Source organism: Schistocerca serialis, chromosome 6 (assembly GCF_023864345.2).
Source record: "Schistocerca serialis cubense isolate TAMUIC-IGC-003099 chromosome 6, iqSchSeri2.2, whole genome shotgun sequence".
In the NCBI taxonomy this organism is placed as follows: Eukaryota; Metazoa; Arthropoda; class Insecta; order Orthoptera; family Acrididae; genus Schistocerca; species Schistocerca serialis.
In genome coordinates this window covers 496,894,048-496,906,422 of record NC_064643.1, presented here as the reverse complement: position 1 = coordinate 496,906,422, position 12,375 = coordinate 496,894,048, and positions in this window count along the sequence as shown.

The following is a 12,375-nucleotide window of genomic DNA, read 5'->3' as shown; positions in this document are numbered from 1 at the left end:
TTCCCGCACACGCAAGGTCATTTGAGGTTTTCCGTGGAAAAACAAACCTCGTTAACATTTTCAGAAACCTCTCTTTCAGCCGATGATTTGGTTGGTGGGTGGTTGGTTATTGGGGGGAAGGAGACCAGACAGCGAGGTCATCGGTCTCATCGGATTAGGGAAGGAAGTCGGCCGTGCCCTTTGAAAGGAACCATCCCGGCATTTGCCTGGAGCGATTTGGGGAAATCACGGAAAACCTAAATCAGGATGGCCGGACGCGGGATTGAACCGTCGTCCTTCCGAATGCGAGTCCAGTGTGCTAACCACTGCGCCACCTCACTCGGTCGATGATTTGGAAGCAAACCACACACAACGCAGCATTTCCTTAAATATCATTTGTCATGCAGTATCGAGTGTTTTTTAATAGCGTCTTCACGAGAAGTAATGTCTCGTTCTCTTTCGATTCAATCGAACAATTTTGAAGACACGGACAAGCATACATTTTCAGTATCACTTCATGCGTTTGGTCGTTTACTAGTCGGTAGTTATGAATATTATATTATATGTGACAATAAAAATTTGTAGACTGCCAAATAACATCGTAAATTTAATAAAAGTTCATCCGATTACACTTATTTTTCCCATTACATCAATTGTAATATAGGTAGTAAAGAAAATGACCGTGTTAGAAACAAAAAAAAACTGACGAGCGGTACTCGATCCCGCAACCCAGCGATTACAGGGCTTGAACGCTAACCACTCGGCTGCCGGTGCTTCGTGGTAAAAATGGCCACGCACAGGTAAATATAAAACGACCGAAATTATCTTGTGATTTTCTCAATAACGCTTGAGAAGTACGCGCTACAGTTTACACATTTTGTTATCCTAATGGAGTACTACGAGTGTACGAAGTCTGCAGTAAATCCACGTTCCAAACTTCGTGGCCTCCCCTTGTAAGTCAGGCAGGTTGCACAAAGCATTGAGTTAAACTGCGTATAAAGTGCAGTTTGTGACATGCCGCTTTGTAACCTACCAGCCTCTATATAGCCTGGTTCTTATCAATAGTTTAGTTTTGACCTGTCGGACATGAGTAAACGATGGTTGACACAGATATCACGCTTCGTTGCGAAATCTGGCCCGTTGCCTAAAAAGTGTCTCTTTGCTTTAGAAATTTTAAAAGTCATCAAATTATTTGATTCGTTGCTAACACACTTCTTAACAACCACGAACATTTTAATAGTGAAATTTATTCCGATTTCACTTTGAATTTTTCGATTGCAAATTAATCTTTCACACAGGGACAGTCACCTGTAGTCTTTATAACTTTTCAAGTAGTAATATGTACCGCCAGCAAATGCTGCTGACTAAGAATGACAGTACTGATGTGTCCACTGATTGCGGGTGTAATTACCGGCACCCTCCGAGAATACAGCTGATAATTACCCACCTCCGTTCTATGAATCGAATGAAAACTTCCAAAACAATCTTTCATCGTATCTGCAAACTGTGCAAAAAATTATAGTGCGACTGACCTGCACGCGACCGTTCCGCGTGAAACCTCGTATCCTGGTGCGCGATCCGTTAGTGTTTGGGGCACTGTTGAACGTAACAGCAAGACAGTGTTCCTACCGAAGAAGGCGCGCTCCGCTCCGAAACTTCCATCCAACCAGCGATGCATGAGGGCTACGATTTACAACGGCATAACGGTATTGACAGTAGTACCTCTTACAATTTGCAGCTTACAATAGACTGTAAGTGTACGAAATTCCTTAACAACAGATTTAATCTAAGATTTAGTTAATTAACTTAATGCACACACACACGCACACACACTACGAAATGTAGAGCATAAATGAGAAAACTAAAAGATGAAAATTCCAAGTTTCTATTCAGAGTAGAAACAGGTTTTGAAAAAGAAACAGATTTAATTTAGCATCATAAACTACTTTACGAGTTAGGTTTGCCGTCTTCTTCCGCTCCATCAGTCCACTTCTTTCTTGGTACTGCCTAACGTCTTTTGCCCCTTAGTTAGTTCTCAGTAAATTGTGCTGATGACTGCTCACTGGCCACTGGAAGTATGTGGTTCAGCCATTTGTGCCTGTACTCTGCTGTTTTCTTCAATTATCTTCAGAAGTAGTCACTGCGGATCTGATTCAGCCTGCTACAATCTTCTACTTCTCTCAGAAACTTTATTCTGTGTCTTGAAATAGGATCCTACCGTTGACCTTTGGGATCCCTTCTTGGCTATCGTATAGAAGACTAGAGACTGTCACTGTCTTTCGAATTTTGTATGATTCTCTGCGCGTTTGGCTGTCAAGTGTTTTTGTGATGGTGACACACATCTGAGAGAAAGCAGCTAAATTCACTTACGTCTCCTTCTTACACATCTGTCATACTACAGACTTGGTAATTAAACTTCAATATTTGCCTTCTAAGCACATTATCGGATAATTTCATATCCCTTAAAAGTCGTAGTTTTCCATATGTATTCGGAAGTCTAAAGTGCGTCACAAGCCTACTTAATCTGTATTACTACGAGGGGCGCTCAATAAATAATGAAACACATTTTTTCCTCGGCCAATTTCGGTCGAAGAAATACACAATTTGCTGTGGGACATCGTGGAATATTCCAGCTTCAGCGGCTATAGATTTATGAAGTTCCGATAGATGATGGTGCTACAAGTAACCTTCAAGATGGCGTCCGTAATGGATGTGCGTTCTAAGCAGGGAGGTGTCATTGAGTTACTTTTGGCGGAAAACGAGAGCATTGCAAATATTCATAGCCGCTTTCAGAATGTATACGGAGATCTGACAGTAAACAAAAGCACGAAGAGTCGTTGGGTAGGGCGTCTGTCATTATCGCAACAAGGTAGCGCAAACCTGTTCGATCTCCCGCACGTCGGCCGGCCCCACACAGATGTGACTTCCCCAATATTGGAACGTGCAGACATTCTTATTCGAGATGGTCGAGGATCACAATCAAACTCTTTTTCGCACAACTGAGTCTCTCTGCTGGTGGTGCCCACACACTCGTTTACCGGTTGGGGTACTCGAAGGATTGTGCCCGCTTGATTCCTCGCCACCTAACAGAAAACCATAGAGAGGAACGAAGGACCATCTGTGAGAACTGCTCGCGCGCTACGATGCTTACCGTCACAATTGTTTGCCGAACATCGTTACTGGCGATGAAACATAGGGTCGTCACTTCGAACCAGAAATTAGACAGCAATCCATGGAGTGGAGCCACACCACATCTGCTCAGCAGAAAAAATTCAAAGCCAGTTAAGTTAGGGCGACGATCTTCTGCGACTCTCAAGGGGTTATTCTGTTTGATGTCCTCCCTTATGGCGCAACGATAAACTGTGAGGAGTATTGTGCCACCCTCAAGAAACTGAGGGAATTACTTCAGCGTGTTCGTCGCCACAAAAATGCAAGCGAAGTTCACCTTCTCCATGACAAAGCAAGGCCTCACACATGCCTGGATCTCACAAAACTACATTGGAATGTTCTCTCTCATCCTCCCTACAGCACGGGTTCCGCATCTTCCTAGTTCCATCTGTCACGACCAACACAGGATGGACTCCACGGGAGGCAGTGCGTGGATGATGAAGAAGTTACTGTTGCAGCAAGACACTGGCTCCGACGTCGACCTGTTCAGTGGTACCATACGGGCATACAGGCCTCCCAGTAAGGTGGCGTAACACCGTCGCATCAACGGTTATTACGTCGATGAACAGAGTTTTGTAACCCAAAGAATGGGGAATAAAAAGGTTTGTTGTTGTCAGGACGTTCGAAAGCAGGCAGGTCTAAAGGCTGCCACATTCTGAACCAGACGGTGGTTTCAGTAAGGCACTGTGGAGAGACTTATTATTTCTAGTGTTGTGTTTATGTACGCTTTGGTTCCTTACCTATTCTGACAGACTACTAGCGACAAACGTATTAAGGAATTGCTACTGTGATATTGCAGTGAAGACAACTGTCATTTCAAAAGCTGGTTACGAGAGTTCCATTTTCTATACAGTGCTTTAGAAATTACTAAGCAGAAAATGAGCTTTGCATGAACCTTACGAAATAAAAGGGTTCACTAATTCTGTCAGACAATAAAGAAAGTCAGAAATATATATATACGTGCTTCTTTACATCTCAACCTGTCAAGTTGTAGTTTAAAAGTAAGCGCTAATAGAAATCTACTTTTATCAAACACAAATCCCAATTCATTAACTTAAAATAATAAAACAATATCGTATACTAATAAGAAGTGAGATTAAAGATCTAGAAAATCCAGAATGCAAAGTAATCCACAGTTTAAAGTACGAAACATTCAAATATAAGTAGAAGATGCAGTTTAGATTGGAGCTAGAATAAAAGGTACAGACATAATTCCAACCTCATTAATGTACACATCAATAGGATTTTCAATTCGATTAAAAAAATGGTGAAAGGTGTCCCATGACGATGTCAACAAATCATTTGACTCATATTTCTATCGTTTTAAATGTTACTTTAACGTAACTTCTGAGTGTCGAAAATTAAAATTAAGGTTCATTCAAATAAATGGATAATATAAGGTATAAGGGAAAGCTTAATAGAGTAGCAAAACAAAAGGCACATTTGAAGCCATATGAAAGACTTTTGCGAAATAATATATACTGCAACAGTCACTTGTTACTAGTATTTTATTAGTATGACACGTTTCGTCAGTATGCTGTCATCGTCAGGTTCATTTGCAGTTACTTTTACATTGTAATTAACGTGAAGTGAGGTTAGTCTCCTTTGCTGTGTGTACCAGTGAGGCTAGGTTAGGTTCAGAGTAAAGGGAACTAACCTCACTTCATGTTAACTACAATGTAAAAGTAACTGCAAGTGCACTTGATGATGGCAGCATGCTGCTGAAACAAGTTGTAACAATAAAAGGGGTTTTAGTAACACATGCCTGTTTCATTGTATATCATTTGATAAAAATTTTACGATAAGGTACAATAAATCTATCATAATAACTGATGGATGAACTATTGAAGGTCTCATACAGACTGCAACAATAGTTACAAACATTATGCAGGGTGGGCAAAAAAGTAGCACATAAAAATTTCACGCATTATAATATAGGGAATTCATCTTACATCTTCTGCATGCAGTGGGATGGTGTAATTGGGTTCCCATTGTTAATGTGCATGAAATACTTTATGGATCGGTCTCATTTTGTTCACCCCCTACAAATACTGCCCAAAAAGCAATTATAAAAAATGAAAATATCATGTTTATATATCCAGTGACCATAACAGATATACGAAGCAGCAATGGAAAGCAGTTGCGCTGTTTGCGTGGTTAGTCCATACAGTACAGGGCATTAATATGTTCTTTGTTTCTTCACAGATCAGATCATATGAACATTTCTTAAAACACAGGTACATTACAGTGAAGACAGTTCCAGGAAACGATTGCATCATGCATATCTAGTCACTACCTCTAACACCTTTCTAATGAAGAGACTTACGACATCATAACGAGAATTCGACATATTTTCAAAAAACGAGTTAATTTTTTTGCCATCTACTCTTCTGAGGTTTTTCTTGGAAGACTCAGCATATGATTCTCTTACATACAATGTAAAGAAAAATACACACATTTGGTCTTCACAACCTCATTTCTTGCTTATATAAGTTTACATAACAAAATACTGTCTTGTTCATATTTTCAATAGGAAAATTACGTCAAAGAATGGCAAGTTGAAAATACTGTAATCAGACGTGTCTACATTCAAAATGGTGTAGTAGCGTTGGGCATCTTGTACAGTGGGTGATGTGTCAGGTATTAATGCTTGAGCTGAAGAGTTCAGTGTTGCAAGTAGACATACGTGTTATTATTTGCTAATATCTGTCAGTGTTGTATGGTATTTGAATTTTTAATAGTTATGTAGCAATTAAAGCAGGGCTTCTACAGTTCTGGTGCAGCTATTTAATGCTAGTACACAAATGACTTTACAGTCGATTATAATCATCCACTTTTAAAGACGTATTTAGCATTTAAGCATTCGGTCTGTTCACTTTCAATCACTACACCCTTCCACACATTCCAGTCCTTTTTCAACATTGTTTATAATTATCCAGTTGCATCTGTTTCACCAAAGTCAAAAACAAAAAAGAAAGCTTCACTCACCTGCTTTTTGGTACTGATCATATAGTTTTACTAGGCGAGCGTCCTTCAGCTATAAGCAACAAATTACCACAGCATTACAGTGTACTGCTTTGCACCACTGCATATGATACAATCGAAACCACATTACATCATACCAACTGAAGAAAGTTTCATACACACGGTTACAATTCTTCCAGTCAGTCTTATGGGAAATGGAGAGAATTAAGAACAATATGAAGGGTGACTGATGTATAGATGAAGAATGAATCGAATCAGTATGATTGATCAGAACAAGTATTTCTGGGAAAATGTATGTGGAAGCATTATCTTTTTATGTGGCTTCTAAACAACTCTGTCCGTTACAAAAGGATACTGACTTTCTAAGTGTATTACTGTGAATAAACTTTTTATGAAACTGTGTTAGCAAAAAAACACTGAACTATTTAAATTCTTTTCATAATCAAAATAAAAATGTGTGAAAGAAGAATCTTATGTATTCCCAAGTAATAATTGTGCTGTGCATTATAATTAAATATATGAAATATTAAAAATTCAGATAACTTACTCATTTCATTGTAATCATCATAATGCTTACAATATTTTGATGTTTTATAGCATGAAAACATGAGAAGTTGGGAATGGATTGTTCAATAATAAAATGACTGATCATTGCATTCCTTCACTGAATATTCATTATCAAAAACACAGTAAGATTAAGATTATTTCACCAATCGTTTTCTTTATCTTAGATACTCTTCTGTGCAACAATTGATCAGTCATGCATCATCAGACAACGAAATTATCCAACATACTCACTACCCTGATAAGGTCCCATTTTTTAAAATCTTATTTATTATGGCACATTTAAAGCTACTCAGTTTTAATTTTCATATTTTCAACTTAATTGCACCATATGATGCATCAGCAAAAAAAGACTTATGCCCTTGTCATTGGAATGTGCATTCTACTGTGACAATGTAACTGAAGCCTCTCAAAGTTGCTCACTGAGATACTTTTAATTGAATTACCTCAGTATACAAGAAAAACATGTTTCATCTGGCTCCCCAAGTGGAGCCCAAACCATAAAATTTTCATTGCCTATTATAAATCTGTATTTTCTCTGTTATATTTTCGTTGAGCAACATTGGAGAGAAATTACAAGATAATGGATGTAGCTTTGGATAGGTTATTACAAAAACAAAAGTAAAAATGATATTGGATATAAAATAAATTTTTCATGTGTAATGAAGCAGGGAAACATCACTATAAAGGTAAAGACACCACAGTTCTATTGCTTGCATTTGCATGTTACGATACTTCAAACACTGCATTAATAGACTTATAAGTTTTAGTTTGCAAAAGATTTTAATAGCTAAAGTACATTCTTGTGAGAAATAGTGTACAACATGGCCATTCACACAGCATTAAGACAAGATGGCCTGAAGATGCTGTTCTGTTGTTTTATGTAGTGGCATCTACCTCGTCATTTTGTACATTAAGTTAACCCTGCTACGTGTAGCCAAGCTGAATTATTTTAAATGCTACAAAAACAACATATTTTAATAACATTTCTTTTCATGTGGTGTGTTAAAACTGATCAGATTAACGATATAGGTTCAAAATCTAATGTCAGTGGCTGCAGTGTTGCTGATCCGACTATGCTGGACATAAATCCCACCAGTCATGAACAGGAATCAGAAATGCAATTCCGAAAAGCTAACAACTGATTTCAGTGGATTAAAAAAGACTCACAACACGCTGGAGAATAATGTCAAACTGTTGACTGAACGATTCAATGATTTGGTGTTTAAGCAGGAATCCAAAATCAATTTATGTCTTGTCACACAAGGAACAAAATTTTTGGAAGGGCTTAACAGATGAATAAACGAGAAAGATTCCCTAAATATTGACAACAGAGCTACGTGCAACTGTGCAGACTGTTAGTACAGAAGTCTCACTAACAATGGATACTTTAAATGAAACCATCTGAGAGGGATGAGTGCACATAATGTGAGTATTAGTGGAAGACAGACCTCAGCGGTGTAACAGTGTGGCTACCCAGGTCTCTACCCTGTGCTGAAAAATTATAGCAATGAAAGGCATGGTGCATGACAAGTCCTCATGGTAGAGTGTGCCACAGTGAAGTAGTGAAAGTCAGACACACACTAAACATCCATCTGAATTGGTCAAGCAATACCTACATCAACAGCCGTACTTTTACAAGAAGTTATTCTAAAACATTACCAATTCTAAACACTCCCACCAGAGAAAAGTCTCACCACCCTGTAGTTTCTATGAGCGCTTTTAGAAGAGTACTATCCAAGACTTTAAATCAGATCCTAAAGGCTAATTTCGCCACTGCTTACATTCAGGGTCAGGCTGTTCACTGGGCGACTGAAAGTGCAGAAAAATGCATTACCTACGATCAGTCTGCTAGGGAGTATATGGTAAAATACTGTTCAGGCTGCATACAGGAATGACTGCGAAAGGAGGTCTTCATTCCTGTAGTGTATAACCCTAAGCAAGGTAGCTTTGGGAATTATTTTGAGTGGGAAATTAGTAAAACGCGGTACTGGGTTGAGCCTGCAAAAATCAAAGATGTACTTAGGAGTATTGAAGACTGAACTGCCTATTACTATTCATAAGATGCTTACCAATGTTCCAAACAATGACCTATTGGCGCCATAGGACAAAACATAAAGATGCAGGCACAGATTGAAGTAGAATTCAGGGGTGGGGCCACGAGATGCACGTTCCTCATGGTAAAGGGATAATTTGTGGATTGGAGTCGACATCCTGCAAGTGTCGAAGGCTACAATTGACCTCCCAAACAGACTGACACCACTCTCTTGCAGGAATCAGTTAATGTAAAAAATTGCAGTGCAATGAAAGGTTTCGAGTAGGTAAGAAAAACACTATTGAGAATGCATCCTAAGCCTTTGCTTCTACAAAAACAAAAATAAGAAATTGGGTACTACTGTACACTGGCCCATACTAAATAATTATAACCCCATATGGATGGTGTGTCTTGTGACATAATTTGATTCTAAAAAAAATAAAGGCTTATATCATCATCAAGTATGTACAATAATTTTTTTGTACTTATCTTTCTATTTTCGTAATATTTTTGTATTCTATTTTCTCTAACCAATTATTTATGTGTATATGATACCATAAATCTGTTTCCTAAATGGGAGATACAACAATGCTTGTAAATGAAATGTTTGGGTACTCATGGAGTAGATTCAAGCACTATATGTCCATTTCTATATGTCATCTATACGTCTGTCTAAGTTAAGATTAAGTAGTCTGCAAGTGGAACGTGCATGGAACTGTGAATTTCAGGTTTTGTGTATATATGGCATTCCTTACATATTTAGGAAGAAGCGCTGCTACAGAGGAGGGAGAATCTGTTTACTTTATCATGGACTTCTTGTAAAAATTTTTGTAAATACTAAGCAGGGACTGGACAAACATATACTTCCTTTCATCTGCAAGAGAATATTTTTGCCATATGAATGGTTATAGAAAGGGAACGTAAGTAGTTTAGTTTATGTAATAAAAAACAATTACACGTGTCACGAGTGTAAGATCGTCAGTGATACACACATTGAGTGGTGTATGTGATTTCTGCAGTACGATTCGAACTTTAGTGGCATGTAAAATTGAATGAGGTGTACCTATTGAATAGAAAATAAGATTGTTGAAGAAAGTCTTCTTCGTTCAAACGAAGAGCAGTGGTGCCTAAACACTGATATATGAAATTTTGTTGTTTAAGAAGAAAAGTTATTTGTGTCAGGCCAAGGAGTTTGATAGGCAGGTATAAACCAAAATATTTCAGAAAAGGAAAGTTTTGCATATAATCTGAAATTTGTAACGATTACAAACGTTATTTGACATTTTGTGACACTAAAATTTTACGTTCGAAGGGACTAAACGAAAAAAAAAATTTATTTTCCTACGTTAGAGTGGATGCGAATAGACAAAGTTGTGAACTTCGTGCTTGAAAGGAGGGCTCTTATTCACTCGAGTGTAAGATATCTGACTGTCACAAAGTGATATTTTACAGTTAATGTAGACAAACACTTAAAAAACGCAACATCGATATGTTGGTATTTTAACAAGAAGCTATCGATGTATATCGGTTATGCTTTATCCACAATATGTCGATATATCGATATCAGAGTGATAGCATCGAGTGCCGATATTTTGGTTTTACGTTATATATTTTTTAACAATTTCCGGTAAATAACTGTTCTGTTGGAACTGTAGTAGAAAATAATTTTAATTTCAATGTGTGAAGGAGTCTTACTACTTTTGAGTTTTACCACGTCCAGTCTTCCTCTATGAGTGTGTGAAGCAAGCATAGGTGCTATAAAAGAGGAACTCCGATTGCACTGGGGGCTGGCTGTGTGAATGGAGTAACAAGGCTTCCGATGTGAAGAAACAGCACACCAGCTGCTTGAAAAAACAATTTTTGACGCAACTAGTTTGTTAGTTCTTCAAATCGGCGTTCTTCAAGAACAGTTGCTGAAAATGATGAACAAAAGTCTAAATGACAAGACTGGTCTTTGTGGTAGATGGAGATGTGTGAGGGGAAATGCTGACATAATCGGTGCTTGGCGCTACCAACAGAAACTGCAACGAATAGCAGTACCACGTAATTTTGACACTACAACTGTTAGGTCGTTAGCGTTGGCAGAAATGAATAAACAGGGAAGTATTCCGGACAAATCCGATGCGTGACGAAACCGCACGATGGACCTATCGAAAACTTTTTATTGTGCCACTTAGATGCAGTTACCACTGTCAGCAAAGTGGTTATCGCCAAGCGTGAACGTGCATCTTTTTGCTTTCAGTTCTTGTTCGAAGGGGGATAGGCAGGCTGTTAACTCGTTGATGTACAGAATATCTAATAATAAATCAATACTTAAATATACGGCTCTAAAACCGGCAGTACATTTACAATATGAAGTCAATACCTTTTTAGGCCGGAACTTCGATATATCTCCGTTGATATATCGTCACGCTTTATCGATATATCGACAGCCGGTTGTGATATGTTTTTACATATCGATGTTTCGGAAAACATATTATTATTAAAGTATCAACCGTGCCAACACTCACCTCTGCTGAACTGGAAGTAGGATGTAGTTGTCCGTTTAATCCATGGACATCTCGTATCGTCTGTGAGTCCTACAGTTGGTGTAGTACCCTAGCACTTTTAAGCGCACACGAGGACTGTATTACTGCAGCAACGGATTAACCAGCCGCCATGCCCGTGGCTATCAACAATGATCGCTGAAGCTGAATTCTCGTTACGTGGCGAACTACAAGCGCAGTGTGGAAAATTTCAAAGAGTGTGAGGCACGCCCGGCAATTCCCAGCTTCGTTCGTGTTGTTTTGGTGCTGAAAGGGTTCGTGAGTACAACATTCAGTTATGCAATGACTTTTGCAGCTGTCGTCCTCTTATTTTGTGTCACAACCCTCTTCAACGATCGACTGTCACTATAATTTAAATCACTTATCGTCCGCGTTCGGACTTTTGGGATGCTGTTTTTCCGCTTTCGCTGCGTGCCGTGTAAATCGATACGGTGCCTAATGAAAAACGAAATACGTTGGTTACGGAAGCGCCCAATTTACGATCGCCAACATTTTGCCCGCGTTTGAATGCACTTCGCTCCGATATTATGCACCTACAACTACACGGTACGCTGTTCTGACCACAGCCGGCACTTGCGAAGTATTGAGGACATTACACAAGTGCCGTTCGTGATGAAGTACAACAGCGCAACATGAAGTCTTGGTTGGCAACTGCATTTATGTTCGAGCATGCACTTCTCAGGGGGTTTCCACATTTTTTTTCCAGTCATTCTTCGTTTAGAAGCTGCACTGTGGTAGAGCACAAAGACAAAAAGTTGTCAGCTTTAAACTCTTACGCAGATTACCTTTACAAGTGGTGTTTCATAGGTGCGAAGAGAAACGTGCACAGAGAGGTAGTAAGCCAAATGCAAGTGTGCCGTATTTGGGGAATAGTATCTTCGAGCTATTGTGGAGGCACTTTGAAACTAAAGCTCCATCTTGGCACATTACAGTCACCACTTAGCGGACACGAAAACGTTCCTTTCAATGAAAGGACTTCATGTAAATTAATCATCGCAACACGAATGCACGTTACAACGACCATGGCACAATTATCCTTGAAACGCCGTGCAGTGGAAGTAAACTGATAACGTGTAATACATGTACTTTTAAGTGCAC